Source organism: Labeo rohita, chromosome 20, assembly GCF_022985175.1.
Source record: "Labeo rohita strain BAU-BD-2019 chromosome 20, IGBB_LRoh.1.0, whole genome shotgun sequence".
In the NCBI taxonomy this organism is placed as follows: Eukaryota; Metazoa; Chordata; class Actinopteri; order Cypriniformes; family Cyprinidae; genus Labeo; species Labeo rohita.
In genome coordinates this window covers 13,806,920-13,826,713 of record NC_066888.1, presented here as the reverse complement: position 1 = coordinate 13,826,713, position 19,794 = coordinate 13,806,920, and the positions used below count along the sequence as shown (strand labels likewise).

General features: G+C 35.6%; 1 protein-coding gene across 3 annotated transcripts in view; it reads left to right on the top strand.

Moving 5' to 3' along the window:
• daam1b (dishevelled associated activator of morphogenesis 1b) overlaps nt 1-19,794 on the top strand; it is a 106,124-nt gene that overhangs the window by 22,376 nt on the left and 63,954 nt on the right. For 2 of the 3 annotated variants that reach the window (XM_051138980.1, XM_051138978.1), the window contains exon 1: nt 9,088-9,392. The exons of the other annotated variant lie outside the window; for it this stretch is intronic. The gene's annotated coding sequence lies outside the window, so the exon portion shown is untranslated. Of the gene's footprint in view, nt 1-9,087; nt 9,393-19,794 lie in introns of those variants that run through there. 3 annotated transcript variants of the gene reach the window in all.

The following is a 19,794-nucleotide window of genomic DNA, read 5'->3' as shown; positions in this document are numbered from 1 at the left end:
CCAAGTTAGCATCATTTTTTTTTTTGGATTATCACAGAAAATGTGCTCTATGACTGACAAAAGTTTATGATTCTTGCATATTTTGTTCAACAAAATCATCTACACTAATGAGGAAATCTTGAAGCCTATGATGACATTCGATGTCCTCACAAACCATTTAGCCACTTGCTAACAACTACCTTTTCAAAGACACTTAAAAGCTTTAAAATATCAATATGTCTTGAACTTGTGGTAAAAGGATAGGCCTGCTGTAGTCACCCAAAAAAGAAAGTTCTGTCATTAACTACTCACTCTCAAGTCATTCCAAACCTGTAAGTTCTTCATTCATCTTTGGAACACAAATTTTCTGACCCTGCACAGACAGCAACACAACTGAAACGTTCAAGGTCCAGAAAGGTAGTAAGGACATTAAAATAGTTCATGTGACATCAGTGGTTCAACTGTAATTTTATGAACCTACTAGAATACTTTTTGTGTGCAAAGAACAAAATAGCAACTTTATCCAACAATTTCTTCTCTTAGTGTCAAACTTTGATGCACGTTCACTATCCTTTTAAAAACAGACGTTATTTTAGACATTTAACCAAAAAACCCATTTAGGATGATGAAACCAAAATGCTAAAATGCTAACTCGTTTCTAGGTTCAATGACTCATTCCTGCGGCCCTCTTTTGAAAAGATGAAAGATTGACAGATACAACAGTACCACAGACTGAAAAGATTGTACTTATGTCAGTGCTTGTTATTCCTCTCAGAATGGTGTGCACTCTGTGTGGCAACTCAATTTTAAAACTATTCCCTTGTTCTGGTGAGTGAGAGTGATGCTTTTTTTTTTAGTGGTGGCTAGAGGACAGAAGATTACAGGACTGTGAGCGATTGAAAGCGGTCCATGAAGCCGATCTGTTGATACCACGGGTAATTAGAAGCTTGGTGAGGGTGGGTAGAGCCCTTCTCCAAGCGTTTAATTTGTGATATGAAGGGGTCTCAAAGCAGGGAAAACTGGATCTGTGGTTTCTGTGGAACTAGCACATCTTAAATTTGCCATGTGGCTGTTATGTGTGAGAGTAAATTGGTGGCCAGAAACAGCAACATGCATGCAGTTTATATGCCAGAAATTATATCATAATAATATTTGCAACATTAAATGGTTATTTAATTCACCTTATTACGTCAGCCGCTGGAACGTTACTCTATTGTGAACTTAGAGTTAGCAGGAGCTAGAGATTGGAGTGTGGAGTACTTTTATGATGGATGGATGCACGTTATTGGACTTCAAAATCTCAACACGCATTCACTGCCGTTATTACGTTTGGAAGAGCCATTTTAACATTTTTTAATATAACTCTGGTGAGTAAATCATAAGGTAATTTAAATTTTTGGGAGAACTATTCCTTATAACAGCAAGATGCCAAAGAAACATTTCTCATTTTCATTTAGTTTAACTTCATGTGCTAAAATTATTGTATAATAAAAAATGTATATCCATTTTAATACATTTTATATGCTTAAAATTGTACATTTTATTTAAATTTATTATAAAATGAAAAACCAGTACCTTAAAAACACAGTTAAAAATCTTAAAATAAAAACCTACTGTATACTATTAGTTTTTATTAGTATTTTGAAATCGCTTTTATTTCTCGCAATCCTGACTTTTTTTTGCATGCAAATGCAAGTGTGTATCTCAAAATTCAGATTTTTTTCTTGCAAATGCAGGTTTGTATCTCTCAATTCTGACTTACTTTCTCGCAGTTTTGACTTTTTTCTCGCAAATGCGAGTTTTATCTCACAATTCTGACTTACTTTCTCGTAAATGCGAGTTTGTATCTCTTGCAATTCTGAGTTTTTTCTCACAAATGCGAGTTTGTATCTTGCAATTCTGACTTACTTTCTTGCAGTTTTGCCTTTTTTCTCGCAAATGCAAGTTTGCATCTTAAAATTCTAAGTTTTTTCTGCGCAATTCTGACTTTTTGTCTCGTAAATGCGAATTTGTATCTCTTGGAATTCGGAATTTTTTTTTCTCGCAAATGCAAGTGTTTTCTCACAATTCTGACTTTTTCCACAAATGCAGGTTTGTATCTCGCAGTTTTGACTCGCAAATGCAAGTGTTTTTCACAATTCTGACTTTTTCCACAAATGCAGGTTTGTATCTCGCACTTTTTTTTACTTACAAATGCAAGTTTGTATCTCAAAATTCCCATTTTTTTTTTCTCACAGTTTTGACTTTTTTCTCACAAATGCAAGTTTGTATATCAAAATTCTAACTTACTGTCTCGTAAATGCGAGTTTGTTTCTTGCAATTCTGACTTACTTTCTCGCAGTTTTGCCTTTTTTCCCGCAAATGCAAGTTTGCATCTTAAAATTCTGACTTTTTTTCTTCAAGATTCTGACTTTTTTCTCCTAAATGCGAATTTGTATCTCTTGCAATTCTGATTTTTTTTCTCGCAAATGCAAGTTTGTATCTCAAAATTCTGACTTTTTTTCCTCAAGATTCTGACGTTTTTCTTGCAATTCTGACTTTTTCTCGCAAATGTGAATTTGTATCTCACAAATCTAAAATTATTTTATAATAATATTTGCAACATTTAAATAATTATTTAATTCACGTTATTACATTATCCGCTGGAGCGTTACTCTCTTGTAAACTTGCATACGACAGTTAGCGGAAGCTAGAGATTGTGTTTTATTAAATTTTAAATATGCATATTTTTCTTAAACAAACTTAACGATTCACTTCAGAAGGCTTTTATCAAACCCCCGGAGCCATGTGGAGTACTTTTATGATGGATGGATGCACTTTATTGGACTTCAAAATATCAACACCCATTCACTGCCATTATTAAGCTTGGAAGAACGGTACTTTTTTAAATATAACTCTGATGAGTACATTTTTGGGAGAACTATCCCTTTTAACAGCAAGATGCCAAAGAAACATGTCTCATTTTCATTTGGTTTAACTTTAAGCGCTAAAATTATTATATAATAAAACATGTAACCATATTTCAGTGTTTGCTTGGTGTGACTAGCCCCTTGATTAGCCATTTGTTTCACATTTTCATTTTGCATTTGGTGTGAATAGCCCTTTATCGACAACCGCATTTAAATGGTTTTACCACCTTATGAAGTATATTACTCCCAGAGGTCACAAGGGATTACCAGACGGGCTTTGTGCACAGCACCATCAGATAACTTTGATTCAGCTCACTTACAGGCGGAAACAACTCCATAAAAGAGGAACAGAACAAGTTCTCTGTGCCTGCACAGCTGCGGCCCAGACGTGGCATTGTGCTGCAGGCGTGCGGGGTGTTCGGGAGATGTCTATCTCTGAGAGAGGAGATTGAGATCGCGTTCTGGCTTTGACAACATGTCTCCGAGCTTGTTCGGCAGCAGATTTGGCAGAACATGCCACAGATTTTGGCAGCGAGTTGTGCGTTGTAGGAACTGAGCTAAATGATCCATTTGGCTACACTAAATAGGCCATGGTGCACGTCACTATTTATAGTTTTTCTACCTGTCTAGTTCAAATTTCTGAAGGTGTTCCAGTACACTACATGTACGTCAATTCAATTGGCCACACAGAAACATGCCTGTGTCTGGGAGATATTTTCAGTTATAGGGCTCAGATTATACTCAATCACACGCTTATTTTTTTATGAGGTACGATGACGTCATCATCACTTGTCTGTGTGAGACAGCAACCCAGCTGTTGTTTGAGAAAATCATGATGATGTGTTTTGTGGTCATTGAAAACAGTGTAGTCAACCATGTCGGTCTCATAAAATGTATTGTGAAGTGGTGCTGCAACCAGAGCCGCCCCGGGACCGAGGCCTCGCCCTCATCATAACACACATATAGGGCTTGGAGGCATGACCAGACCTGTGAGTGCATCAAGTACAAGTTGCCCTTCTTTTGGTTGGCTGATTTAAGCAGATTTCCAAACAAATCCATTTCATAGCCACAATAAGAGTTAATAATAATCTAAAGTAGCTTAAAACGGGCAGCTTCCTACTTTAAACCTTATAGTCATCTATAAAATTATTATCATCTGTGGTTGGGATGCACAATATAATGTACCATATTGGTTATTGGACATGTTATGTTATTATTACATTATATTTTAGGTTTTTTTTCATATTTATTAAAATTTTTAATACATTTTGTTACATTATTACATTTTATTTAAATTTGAAATATTTGAAATATTTGAAATCAAAACCCATTTCTTAGTGCTATTGTAATATTGTGTAAACTATAGTTTGTGTTAATATTTTAAAGGGGTCATCGGAAGTTGTGTCATGTAAAGTTCACTTTTACATGTGTTTGAACATTAATGTGTGTTGGCAGTGTATGTACAAATCTACCCTATAATGATAAAAATCCATGCAGTGGTTTTTAATTAATCTGTAAAAATAATATCCCCTTTTTAAATCGATCCATTCTCAGATGCCTGTTATTGTGGCATCACACCGACAGAGGCCGCTCCCACTATAGTTGATTGACATGAGCGTCTTACCTCAGATCAGCTGTCAAAGTCCGTCCTCTTCGTTTGTATGCCAGAGCAGGGATGTAAGTTAGACAAGAATATCTCCGATTGAGCGATTGAGGAGTTGTGTTGCTGGATGTAATAATGAACGTAGTGGTCGTCATTTACTTCTGACATCTGATCGGCTGAAGATGCAGTGGATTACGTTTGTTTGTGAAGGGAATGTGCCTCCCGATCTACACATATCCGTCTATGTTCGCGCGAATCATTCATGATCCAGCTTCACTTACAGCAGAAGTGAGTATAAGGGATTTTTTAATGAATCTTTGCGATCGCCTTTCCTTTATTAATGTGCTAGTTAGCAAATTTAGTGGCTAAACGCGCTAAATGCGGCTAAAGTAAACAATCTCTCTGAGCAGCTCGTCACTCCACAGAGAGAAGAGAGGGGCGGGGCGAGCACAGCTCATTTGCATTTAAAGCAGCCTCGACCAGAATTAGACGATTTTTGCAGAGCTGATTTTGACAAGGTAAAAAGGGTGTTGTTTTACACAACCATTGAGAATTTTTAACCAAAGTATATTATAGACATTTCATTAAGAGCCTAAAGAATCATATTAACTTGTGGAAAATGGGCATCCGATGACCCCTTTAAAATTGCTTTTATTTCTTGAATTCTGACTTTTTTCTTGCGAATGAGAATTTTGTATTTCTCGATTCTGACTTTTTTTCCTCATAATTCGGACTTTTTTTCTCGCAAATGCAAGTTTGTATCTCGCAATTCAGATTTTTTTCTCACAATTCTGACTTTTGTTCTGAGAGTTTGTATCGCAATTATGATTTTTTTATCATTTTAAAATCGCAATTATTATTTTTTTTTTCTCACAAATGCAAGTTTGTATCTCTCAATTCTGACTTTTTATTGCAATTATGACTTTAAATCGTAATTCTGACTTTTTTGGGGGAAAATGCAAGTTTGTATCTCCCAATTCTGACTTTTTCTTGCAAATGCGAGTTTGTATCCTGCAGTTCTGACTTTAAATCGCAATTCTGACTTTTTTCTCGCAAATGGTATCTCTGAATTCTGCCTTTTTCTCGTAAACGGGAGTTTGTATCTCGCAATTCTGACTTTAAATTGCAATTATACATTTTTTTATTTTTTTTTTGCCAATGCAACTTTGTATCTCTCAATTGTGACTTTTTTGCAATTCTGACTTTAAATCGTAATTCTGACTTTTTTCGGAAATGCAAGTTTGTATCTCGCAATTCTGACTTTTTATCGCAATTCTGACTTTAAATTGTAATTCTGACTTTTTTCTCTGAAATGCAAGTTTGTATTTCTTTTTTTTTCTCGCAAATGTGAGTTTGTATCTCTGAATTCTGATACACACACACACTTAATATGTAATGTTTACAGTAAATGCTTCAAGTAAATTTAGGCATCATAACCTTATACATGTATGTAATGTATGTATGGAAGTGTGTGTGTGTGTGTGTATATATATATAATATAATATAATATAATATAATATAATATAATATAATATAATATAATATTTTATTTTATTCAATTTAAAAAAATAAATAAATGATTATATTTTATTTTATTTTGTTAAATTTTATATATATATCTTTTTTTTTTTTTTTTTTTTTTCATTAATGAGTCCCTAGATATTTGTATTGGCCAAAATGTTGTTTGTTTACAGTCAAAATGATTTCATTTTAAAATATCAGCTAGCCAGTAGGTCTCTATCGCTTCAATATAAAAGATCTTCACCCTGCTTCACATCCCTATTAGCTTCCAGCCTAATAGCCCACCCTCTTCTCTTCATAGCCATAAGCTTTCTTCCAGTCTCTCTCGTGGCTATTCCAGTGGGAATGGGGCTCGTCTGTTTTTGCAGCTGCTGGCGGTGCTTATGAGAAGGAAGCAGATGCCTGTCATGTTACCGTGTGGTTGATTAAACAGGTGAACTGAGTTCTACTGTTAGCATATTCCTTACACATTGTCAGTTATTAGCCAAGCCTTATGAAGTGGAAAATAAACACTAGAGTAAAAGCTTTGCCAGAGGGACCAAATACGTATACAGGAGGCTGTCCACACTTCCGAAGCCATGGACCTCTGTAAGGAATATTGTTTGGCCGTATGCGTGTTGTTTATACATTCCGGGCTACGACTGTATGTCGTTCTGAACTTCTAGCTTAGAGACTCCTGTCATGCTTAACCACCATAAACACAGTACTAGAACAGACAGGAAGAGCAAACGTTTTCTAATTATCAGTTGATTGACAACTACCACACTTGTTCCACTGTGTTCAGGCTGTCATCAGTTGATTACCGAGGGTCGGCAAAGGTTGTGGGTACTCTCAGACAAGCTTTCCACAAGCTCAACGGGAGGGTAGCTTCAGTGTTTTGTTCGCTGTTCTCCACAGTTAGTATGTCTGCAGCTGCCACATGGTCTCCTGTGCCAAATACCAACAATAGATATTACACCCCCTACCATCACATTTTCCTCAATTTGCCATTTAAGCCATTAATCCAATTTTCTGCTGCTTGAGGAAGAAATTTGTTGAAGCTTTTAGCATTAGGCTGCAAAGTTAAGACCAGTTGTCCATTCAAAGATGGGCACTAGACACTGTGTAGTTCATAAAAACTTGGTCTGAGGGAAAATATGAAATAAAAAGACCACCGTAAAATGGTTCTGTGTTGACATATTTTTCTGTTGACACAGAAAATTGAAAATCTTTTAGTTGTTTAGTTGTTTCTCTGAACTGTTACAATAAACAATCAGTTTATGCCAGCTTTAATACAATTTCTGGAAGTCTCTCTCTCTCTCTCTCTCTCTCTATATATATATATGTGTGTGTGTGTATATATATATATATATATATATATATATATATATATATATATATTACTTGCAAGTTTTTATCTTACAAATCTGAATTGTTTTTTCTTGCAATTTTGAGTTTACATCTCAGAATTTAGACTTTTTTTTTCCTCAGACTTGCAAGTTATAAACTTGCAATTGCAAGTTATAAAGTGAAAACTGCAAGATATGAACTTGCAATTCTGACTTTTTTTTTCTTGCAATTCCGACGTTTTTCTTGCATTTCCAAGTTTATATCTCACAGTTCTGACTTTTTTTTTGGAATTCTGAATTTTTATCTTGCAATTCTGAATTTTTTATCTAGCAATTCTGACTTTTTCTTACAATTCCACTTTTTTACTCGTATTTCTGAGTTTATATCTTACAATTCTGACATTTTTTTTCTTGCAATTCTGACCTTTTTCTTGCAATTCCGAGTTTATATCTTACGATTCTCGCAATTCAGAATTTTTTCTCACACTTCCGACTTTTTTTTTTCTCACAATCGTGAAAATTTATCTCTCAATTCTGACTTGTCTTGCTATTTTGACATTTTTTCTCACAATTCTGACTTTTTTTCTCATAATTCCCACCTTTTTTCTTGCAATTCCGAATTTATATCTCACAATTCGGACTTTTTTTCTCACAATTCCGACTTTTTTTTTTTCGCAATTCCGAGTTTATATCTCGCAATTTTGACTTTTTTTTTTTCTCAAAATTCTGACTTTTTTCTTATAATTCCAACTTTTTTTTCTCGCATTTCAGAATTTAAAAAGTCTAAGTCTAATTGTGAGGGGGAAAAAGACTGATATGTTCTCAGAATTCTGAGTTTCTTTCTCAGAATTGCCAGTTTAAATCTTGGAATTCTGAGTTTTTTTCTTTCTCTAAGTTTATATCATGTCAGTATCATTTTTCTTCAGTGGTAGAAATGGTCCATAAAATAATAAATTCATAAAGATATATTTTTGGCGCAATGCCTAGTACTCCACAGCCCAGGAACCCACTAATGCTAGTCAGTGGCAGGTGGTATTAGGGGGAGGGGGAATTGTCATTCTAGCTTTTATTGGACAAACATTTCTCCATACAAGTTGGTCCATATTTCTGGTCTCCATTTCCATAAGAGATTGATTAATTGACTGATCAGTGCCTCAGAATTTTTTCAGTTCTATGATTTTTTTTTTTTCCTTTAGCTTGATTCTTCTGAACGCATCTGATAACCAGAGATACCAGAGATTCACTGAGTCTTTCACTCTCTCTTAAGCAGCCCCCAACATACAAACACACACACGCACATACGCACACATGTTTACTTTGGTATCTAAATGGGGACATTCCATAGACTCTATTATTTTTATAAACAGCTAGCTATAAAATCTGACCTTAACAGAAAACGTGCATTTTTAGAATAACTATACATTTTTTATTTTTATAAATCAAGATATTGCAAAAGGAGTTTTTGTCACTTCTAGGTACAAATTTGTCCCCAAAATATGATACACACATTCAAAAACACACAAATAGCAGTGAACACACACACCTGCGTAGTCCATTTCACAGCCCTTCTCTAAACAAACTGTAAACAGTGCTGCAGCAGAACACAAGGAGAGAGAATGAGGGAGAAAGAAGAGCAGTGGGTGGAGTCTAACTCTGCCTGTATCCTATGAGAGACCTGGGTGTTGAAAAGAGGTGTGGTTTGTCGATAGTAACATCTGTGCCTGTGTCCTCAGAGAGCGAGAGAGAGAGAGAGAGAAAGGAAAAGACAAGGGGGTGGTGGAGCGTTTGTATGAGATGGGCTGTTGAGCAGCAGGGAGACACTGCATGTGTGTTTACCGGTCAGCCGAGGAGTATCGCTCACGCCGGCTCTCGGATATTGAAGCGTTTAAGGACTAATCTACGGCACATTTATGTTCAGAATGACTGAAGTGACATCCTTGAATTTACATTCTTTTCAAGCCTTTTAGAGAAGATCTTTTCCGTTTCAGAAGCCAGTCTTGTTTCCTCATGAGGGATGTAACATTAAACGGACCGTAAGCGAAGGCATAAAGGGTAAGTTAACACAAACAGAAGGTTTTCAGTCTCATGACAGTCTGAATGAACATGCGGTGCGATTTTTCCCGTGTTGTTCTTTAGCTGTGACGGCAGCTGAGCTGTTTTAATAGCTCGTAAAGCCTTGAAGGGCAGGTGTGCGTTCTCTCGCTAAGCGTTGTGGACGTGTACAGCTCTGCAGTGCTAGAGCGTCCGCCGGTTTTTAGCTCTGGATGGTGTGACAAGACATGCGGCTCTCCTTTAATCATCTGATTTATGCATACAAATAAATAATGAGGGTTGCAGGGATGCATTTTAATATGACTGAACTGGATGAGCAGAACTGCAGTCGTTGTCTTGTGACAAACTGATGAGTCTTTCCTTGCCGTGTTCCTTATCTTGAGTGTTTTTGGTTGGATTTACTCTTATGGGATATGCTGAAAGGAAAACAAGGTGTTCGGTCGCCTTACTCCAGCATGATCTTCACATTATTTTTCATGCTCTAAACTGTCATATTGAGATCGCTTGTGGTCTTTTGGTTTAAAATGTTGCTGTCACATCTGTTTCAAGCACTACCCCACCCTTATCTAGGTTAAGATTGAGGCAGAAGCTCTGAAGGTTTATCTCTCTTCTCTTGTCCTTCACCTTTATTCTTTGATATATCTGCGTCTTTCAGCTGTGGAGCTCTGGATGGTGTCATTCATAATTAATGTGAATATTCGGGCTGATATCAAGGTGGAATTCTGCTGACCTATGAAGTCTCTCATAGGCTAATGGCTAATTTAAATATTAAATGCTTTTTAATAAGAGGGTGTGGCTCACCTTCCGGATTGCAGGATTTAAATTACGCTGATACGTTCTTATTTCACTGGGTCAAATGGACATTTTTAGACAGAAGTTATCAAAAGCACAAGGTGATTATTTTTTATGGTGGTTGTCCTTGGATTAGTAAGAAAAAAGAGGGTTGAATGCCGGTCGACGATACATGTGCTGGTTGCCATGGCAACAGCAGGGCAAGGGAGGGACTGATAGCATCCTCAATGCAACGCTTTTGCCCTAAATTTCTCTCACATCACTTAATTTATGATTTGGTTTGTATATTTCATGTTATATTTGTGACTAAAGTGGTTAGTGCAGTTTTAAAAGATTTATTTTATGTGAATGAAGATTGCAAAATGTATGTATCTGAGTGTATAATTCATTATCCTTTCGTTAGTACGGCTCTGGTCTCGAGGGAAGTGTAGGATCAAGTTGGCATTCACAGTGGTCAATGGAGTCAGTGAGCTGCCATACATCTGAGTCAGGTGTCATTTCCTGTCAGTCAGGGTCTCAGAGTTCACCGGTATCTTTCCACTGAACTCCTTCCATCTCTTAGCCACGGCCAAAACAACTCTCCTGGCCCCCAGGCTGAGGCAAGTTCAGACTGCCATCTGCAAACATGCCTGCTGTCTTAATGTGGACTACATTGACTCATATTTTATGGTTTGATGCATATTTTAAGGCTTGGGAAGTTAAACAGTGCAGTAAAAGGTAAAATCAGGCTTGGTTTTGCAAAAATGCAAGGTGGGCCATAAGCCTATAGAGGTGGGCTGTATAGTTGGTTCAAACACACACACAAAAATTTAAATTCTGGCCTGTACAAATAATCTACTAAGTATTTTACGCTATAGCTGTTAGCATAGTATTTTAGTATTTATATTTGCATTTTTTATTTTGTAATTTAATATGCTTTTGACATTTATTTTACCTTTAGTTATTTAAAAATGTTTTTATATATATACCAGTCAAAAGTTTTTTTAAATGTTTTTTTTTAAAGAAGGCCCTTCTGTTCACCAAGCCTACATTTATTTGATCCAAAATACAGCAAACGCAGTAATATTGTAAAAATATTTTTACTATTTAAAATAACTGCTTTCTAGTTGGATATATTTTAAAATGTGATTTATTCCTGTGATCAAAGCGAAATTTTCAGCATCATTACTTTAGTCTTCAGTGTCACGTGATCTTTCTAATATGCTGATTTGCTGTTGAAGAAACATTTATTATTATTATTAATATTTTTAACAGTTGAGTACATTTTTTCAGGAAATTATAGAAATTAATACTTTTATTTAGCAAGGATGCTATAAGTTGATCAAATGTGATGATAAAGACATTTATAATATTACATATTTATATTTCAGGTAAATGCTGTTTTTTTAAACTTTCTATTTATCAAAGAAAATTCTACTCAGCTGTTTTTCAGCATAATAATAATAATAGTTTTTTTTTTTTTTAGATTGATGAAATTAGTAATGATGATAAAAATTCAGTTTTGAAATCACAGGAATAAATTACATATTAAAATACATTCAAATAGAAACCAGCTATTTTAAATAGTAAAAAATATTTCAAAATTTTACTGTTTTTGCTGTACTTTGGATTAAATAAATCCAGGGTTGGAAAGCAGAAGAGACTTCTTCAAAATACATTCAAAATGTAAAACTTTTGACTGGTAGTATAGCTTTTTATTTTATTTTTAGTCATTTTAATACTTAAGCTTATTTTACCATTTCTAATTTCCATTTAAGTTTTTTTTTATCTAATATTTATTTTATAAATATATTTGTTCTAATATTTAATTTTATTTACAGAAAACTTTTAAAAATGATGTGGCCAATAAGTGGCCAATATTAAAGTTATTTTTTATTTTATCTAAATAAATTAAAAATACAACACAAAAAAATAAAATAATTTGTTTTAAAGTGAAAATTAGATATCACAAAATTTTTTATGTATAGTATGACAAATGGATAATTATTCTGACATTGTGCAGTTATTAAATTATTGGGGGTTTTAATTATTAACTTTGAGTAAGCATTAGTGACAAGAAAGGTAATCTAAATGGTAAAATATGAGAAATGTATATATTACGAATATATTTTATCCAGTATCAATAATAAAAAAAGGTCCCACTTGTGACCTTAACTAATATGTACTTACATTTAAATTAATAATTTGCTACAATGCACTTATTGTGTACATACATGTTGTTACATGATGTACATCATGTAATTACATCTGTAATTAACTTCTGTAATTGCACTGTTGACTCAGCGCTTATATTTTAACCCACCCTTAAACGTACCCATAACACCAAACCTGTCCCTAACCTTACCTATGTCACACCTCAGTAGTAGCAAAAGTGTTTTGCAATACATTATGAACACAGTAAGCACATTAATAATATAAAGTGGAACCAAAAAAGATTTAAAAATTGTCCAATAACCAATATTGTACATCCTTTGGAAAAATAAATATCTACATTTCAAATAGTATGATCTAGATGCCAGTCATTTGAGTTTAACTGCTTGTACATGAGGTAGGGTTGGGTTTGGATTAGGGCCAGGGTAGGATAATGAACCCCTGATAAAATGATCACCATTCTGTTAAACCCAGTTTGGCCTGGCTTCTCAGATGGGAGTGTCAGTGTGGAGAGGAATGCTTGTGCTTTTTGACTGTTGTGTGTGTGTATGTGCTTGTGTATGCAGTTTGGGCAAGTGTCGAGAGGGGGGATGGTGGTCTCATTGTCTGCAGAACATGTTTGACAGGCTGTCTGCAAGGGGGAGCAGCTATTCGAACCTCTTCATCTTCTCCTCCTGTTTTTCCTTCTAAATTACCCCTGACAGGAGGGAGTGTGGAATCTGAACCCCAGCTTCGGGTTCACGTCGTAGGAATCCCTGCCTGGCCCGTGCCGCAAAGCTCTCTCCGGTCTTCCATCCAGATAGTGTGTTCCTTAAAACATGAGGGGGAGATGTAGCTGTTCGCTTGATAGCTACCACCACCCTCATGATTAATGAAGGGCTTTTCTCACAGTCGTAGTGTTACTCAACACCTCTTTTGAAAGTTTCAGTCTATATCTCACTCTCCAGGTCCTCATGCAGGGGCGCACTCAATGGCTCCCCAGTGCTCCTCTCCACGATGTTGATTTAAGAACCTATTTTAAGTGCAACCGGCATTATGAACTTATCGGTGTGTGAGATGTGCGCTGGGCTGAGAAACGTTGGCCCCGTCCCAGATGACACACTTGATGTGGACTGGCCTTGTAGTCTTTGCTTCTGCACATTCATGAAATCGACAAAACCGTAGACTGTCCTATTTGTTATTTTAAGTTTTTTAAATCTTTTGTTAACCTTTGTGGACTTCACAGTGGAATATTGCTCAGCAGTTCAAAATGTAGATTTGAAGGACAGTGAGCGCTGACGTTGTCATTTGGGACACGTTCATTATTTCTCTTTTTTTAGGCTAGGTTTGAGCATTTTTCTTTTAACTGAGAGATTTGTTCTGGTATAAGTTGTTATTGACCGTAAAATCTGGTTTTATCAACCAGGCATCAAGTTGTATACTTGGAGGACGGAGAGGGATTGACATTGTCATTTGGGACATGTCCTTTATTTCTAGATTTTTAGGCTAGATTTGAACCTTTTTTTCTTTTAATTGAGAGTTTTGTTCTAGGATCAGTTGTTGACCATAAAAGCTGGTTTAATCAACCAGGCATCAAGTGTAGACTTGGAAGATGACAAGGGGTTGATACTGTTGTTTGGGACACATCCATTATTTTTCTATTTTTAGTCAAGGTTTGAACCTTTTCATTTTAATTGAGGGTTTTGTTCTGGTGTTAGTTGTTATTGACCATAAAAGCTGGTTTAATCAACCAGGCATCAAGTGTAGACAAGGGGTTAATGCTGTTGTTTGGGGCACATCCATTATTCCTAGATTTCTAGGTAAGGTTTGACCCCTTAATGTTAATTGAGAGGTTTGTTCTAGTATCAGTATTGATTGACCATAAAAGCTGATTTTATTAACCAGGCATCAAGTGTAGACTTGGAGGATGGCGTGGGATTGTTGTTGTCATTTGGGACAAGTCCATTATTTCTTGATTTTTAGGCTAGGTTTGACCCCTTTATGTTAAATCAGAGTTTTGTTCAAATATCAGTATTGATTGATCATAAAAGCTGGTTTTATCAACCAGACATCAAGTATAGACTTGGAAAAAGGCGAGGTTAAATGTTGTCATTTGGGACACGTCCATTATTTCTTGATTTCTAGGCTAGGTTTGACCCATTTATGTGAATTGAGAGTTTTGTTCTAGTATTAGTATTGTTTGACCATAAAATCTGGCTTTTTAAAAAACAGATATCAAGTGTAGACTTGGAAAATGGCAAGGGTTAATGTTGTTATTAGGGACACGTCCATTATTTCTTGATTTCTAGGCTAGGTTTGATCCCTTTTCTTTTAATTGAGAGTTTTATTTTTGTATCGTTATTTATTGACTATAAAAGCTGGTTTTATCAACCAGACATCAAGTTTAGATTTGGAAAATGGCGAAGGTTAATGTTGTTATTTGGAACACATCCATTATTTCTCGAATTCTAGGCTAGGTTTGACCCCTTTTCTTTTAAAGAGTTTTATTTTTGTATCAGTATTTACTGACTATAAAAGCTGGTTTCATCAACTAGGCATCAGTTGTAGACTTGGAAGATGCCGAGGGATTGACATTGTGAAGTGGGACACGTCCATTATTTCTCGATTTCTAGGCTAGATTTGACCCCTTTATGTAAGTTGAGAGTTTTGTTCTGGTTTCAGTATTAACTGACTATAAAAGCTGATTTTATCAACCAGACCTTAGTTGTAGACTTGGAAGACAGCAAGGGGTTGATGCTGTCATTTGGGACACGTCCATTATTTCTTGATTTCTAGGTTAGGTTTGACCCCTTTATGTTAATTGAGAGTTTTGTTGTAGTATAAATACTGATTGACCATAAAAGGTGGTTTTATCAACCAGACATCAGTTGTAGACTTGGAAGATGCCGAGGGATTGACATTGTGATTTGGGACACATCCATTATTTCTCGATTTCTAAGCTGGATTTGACCCCTTTATGTTAGTTGAGAGTTTTGTTCTGGTTTCAGTATTGACTGACTATAAAAGCTGATTTCATCAACCAGGCATTAAGTGTAGACTTGGGAGACAGCAAGGGGTCAATGCTGTCATTTGGAACATGTCCACTATTTCTCAAATTTTTAGGCTAGGTTTGGCCCTTTTTCTTTTAATTGAGATTTTTGTTCTGGTATCAGTATTAATTGACCATAAAATCTGGATTTATCAACCAGGTGTCAGGTGTAGACTTGGAAGATGGTGAGGGCTAATGTTGTCATTTGGGATATGTCCACTAGTTTTACATTTCCGTTGTAGATTTGACCCTTTTCTTTTAATTGAAAGTTTTGTTCTGGTATTAGTTGTTATTGGCCATAAAAGCTGTTTTTTTCAACCAGGCATCAAGTGTAGTCTTGGAGTATAGCGAGGGGTTGACATTGCCATTTGGGACAAGTCCATACTTCTTGATTTCTACTCTAGGTTTGATCCCTTTTCTTTTAATTGAGTTTTTTTTTTGAACCAGTATTTATCGGCTATAAAAGCTGGTTTCATTAACCAGGCATTAAGTGCAGACTTGGATGACAGTATGGGCTCAATTTCTATGCTTGATTTGACCTGTTTGTCCTGGCATCAGGCCATAAAAGCTGTTTTCATCAACCAGGCATTACTGTTTGCTGCTCAGTAATATCAGTGCGTGACTTAATGTCTTTTTACACTGACATTGATTTGCAGCAACAAACTGACTGGAACTTTTCTTTTCAATGACATCTGGTAATTTGTAGTGACATGAGCAACATCAACCATTGATGATGCAACACAGCTGAGCAGAGGATAACCTTATGCAAATAAACAATGACTGCAACAACTACAGTATCAGTGGTAATGAAAACAGAAATCGAAATTGATTCTGTGACCTTTCTGATTGAATTACTCTGTCTAAACACTTTTTAGTTGCAGAATTGAATTAATTGTAGATGCTTCAAACGAGTGAAATGGCATGCTTGCAACCATAAAATAGATTAACACATGTCCTGTTCACAGTAAAGAGCTGTTACCCCTGAATGCCCTGTTGTCAGCATTCTGAGAGAAAATCTGATTTGGCAGTCACTCCCAGAACAGTCCCAGGGCGCCATGTTATAATGACATTTGCTCCCCAGAAACGCTCCTGTTGACTCTACATCGGATACAGTCATGTACGGCATCCAAGCAACCAATTTAAACACAGACCATGGAATTATTTCATTTTAATTTTGTAAAAAAGACATGTAACTTGTAAAAGACACTGTTGGACAAGGGATTAAATTTGTGTCAGTCTTTATTTATTTCATTTAATTTTATTTACAACTGTAAATTATGGCAGACACTGTTGAACTAGGGATTACAAAAGCTTGCACTGTGGCGGTTTTGGCTGTGTGTACTTAATTTTTACAAGCGCTGTTTTATTTTATTTTATTTTGCAAAAAACAGAACCATAAATTGTTGCAGACACTGTCTAGGGATTATAAGAGCTTATTCTGCCTTAACTGGATTTTCAGTGTAATCGTCAAGAAAGCTTTTCTTGGTTTGGGATGTTTCCACAGCTCTTATCGTTCTTTAAGAAACTAGGCCAAAAGAGACATTCATTTCACTTGACTGTGCATGCTACAGCTAACCTGCTAATTGTGGATCACAAATAATTGCCTTTATTTTCTGCTTAATGGTTTGCCTGGTACTTGTAAAGTTCGATTTAAGACTGACTCATTTGTTGGGGGTTGAATACTCAACAGAAAACACAGCCAGATTAGTTTGTGATTTGTTTTGTTCCATACAAAGTCCACCATGCATTATAATAAAATATAATTGGCTTGTATATGTTGATGCTTGTTATAACTTCCTTTCTGTGCTGAATCCTGTGTGTGTAATAGCTAATCTGGGCATCACTCCAGCCAAGTTATCTGATTAAGTGCACTTAGTTTTTGCTGTGTAAGAGCTGAGAAGAGAAATAGAAAGATGGATGGAATGAGAAAGAGAAAATAGAAAGCTAAAAGGGTAGGACAGAAATGGCCTTGTTTTGTACAGGCCTTCCTGATGGGGTGAGGGGGTGTTCAGCCTGTCACAGTGGATAAAGTCACCGCTGGTACGTCCTGACACATGACTCTCATTCCTGTCTTTTAACTTTTTCTTTCATTTCTTTGTCACCCTGATGACCTGACTGACTAAAAGGATGTTTATGTTGATTTCCAAGCCAACACCAGACACTAAATGCCACTGTATCTCCACCCTTTCTCTGCAGGTGTATTGTTACTGTACTTGGTTTACAATGACGTGGGTGTGTGTGACAGTCTTTTATGCATAGAGCAGTATGTAATAAAATATGTAAACGAGTGCATACAAATAAGAAGCTTATGGTACACAAACAGGAGTTTCTGTTCAGTAAACCTGACTGAATCCAGATCATTTTCGCTGTCAGTGTTGTTATTGCTGATTCACATATGTACTACTTGTGCAAAACAGCCTTTAGAATTGTGTTTTTCAAGATAGGAGGACTGTTTCCGTGACACGAAAACAACAGAAGCAGTCAGAAGCGTGTTAGATTTCAAATGCAGACTTGAGCCCAATTACCATTAGCGCCCTGAGGACACAGGACGAGTGACAAGGGTGTGCGTGGTGAGGTGGCAGTAGGTTTGAGCAGAGCTCGGCTGGCTATGTGCGGAATGTGGCCTGTCCGGACAGGCCCACGAGGAAGATAAACCCTCAGCAGGGGCAGAGGTGAGCGAGTTGGAAGATTAATGCAGTTACTGTATTGATATGAACATCTGTGGGCTTACAGTAGCGGTCTGCACTAAACTCTTTGTATAAATCCCTCAACGGTACCCCTCTCCCTTTTTATTGTCGCAAATAAAAGATTTTAGCAACTCTGCTTCCTACTCATACAAAAATGTGCGTTCGATGATGACAAAGAAAAAATATTTGAAGCATCAGTAATTTCAGTACTTCTGTAATGGTTCTATACTTCCTTCTAATGACAGTGTTGTTGAGATTTGGGGAAGCTGCTATGAATCTTGCAAGCTATGAGCTGCATACAACAATATAGTCAGGTTCTGAAAGTACAACTTCCAATCATATCTTCATTAGGTAATTGATTTTGAATGGTAACTTATAAACCCTTAAAGACAGACCTGTAGTGAGCTACAAGATTGTAAAACCAATGGCATAAGCTTTTGTTGAAGCCACAACTTATTATTTTCTGAATAATAATATTCAACAGATGAATTCTTGTTTAAAAAACCAACTATATTACTATGATTCTACAGAGAAATCTCCACCAAAATAATTCAAAATAAGTCTCCCTATGCTCGCAAAACTACTTCAATATTTATATATATATCATTTTGTAATAAAAAATATCTAAAATATATTGTTCCTATACGTGTATATAATCAACTAGGGCTGTGTTTTGGTACAAATTTCACAATTTGATTCTGCCTCACAAGCTTGTGATTTGATTCAATCTCTGAATGATTTGATTCAATTCGACATTGATTATTTTGAATATATATCAGGTACAAAACATGCCAAATTTTCTCAAAGTAAAAAAATCTCTCAAGTAATGCTGTAAAATATATATGAGAATCAGTTGGTACTTCATTACTGTAATACTAAAGGTTAAAATGAACTGATTTGTATACGAACGCTTAAATTACACTCAATAAAGTTGTTAAAATGATAACGTTGCAAGAATGTTTTTTCTGAGGTAAATGTGACGTTATGTAACATTGTTCACAAGCTGTTTTATTGACGTCTTTCCATGGTTGAAAGGCAGATTGAACGTTTCACAATCAACATATTTAAATCAATATTTTTAGATTAGCAATGCTTCATAGGATTGTAGTTCTTAACCTCATTAACCTCATTATGTACACAGTCCTGTATCCTTTGTGTTTTTGTATGATTTTCAAATAATTTTTTGTTTCAAATCAAAGTTTATGTTATGATTGACCTTGTAGCTTGGTTTGGTTTGTGGCTTATAACTTATAAAAGAGTTTTGTACTCTATTTTTGTCTTCTTTTCCAGTAAAACATCTGAATTAAAAATTCACTTAAATTTGTGACATTCTCTGAAAATGAGCCTTATCATATCCAGTACAAAGGTATTTTTACTCAAAACTTTTTGTACTCTATTACACTGAACTCTATTCAGTGTAATAGAGTTGAAATCCGAGAGACTTGTTGACAAGTCATTATTTTTGTTTTCTTAGCACACAAAAAGTATTCTCATAGCCTCATAACAATACAGTTGAACCACTGATGTCACATGGACTATTTTAATGATGTCCTTACTGCCTTCCTGGGTGTTGAATGTGTCAGTTGTGTTGCTGTCTATGCAGAGTCATGAAGCTCTCGGATTTCATCAAAAATATTTTAATGTTTATTTTTGGATAGTAGTATTTTTGTCTTCTTTTCCAGTAAAACATCTGAATTAAAAATTCACTTAAATTTGTGACATTCTCTGAAAATGAGCCTTATCA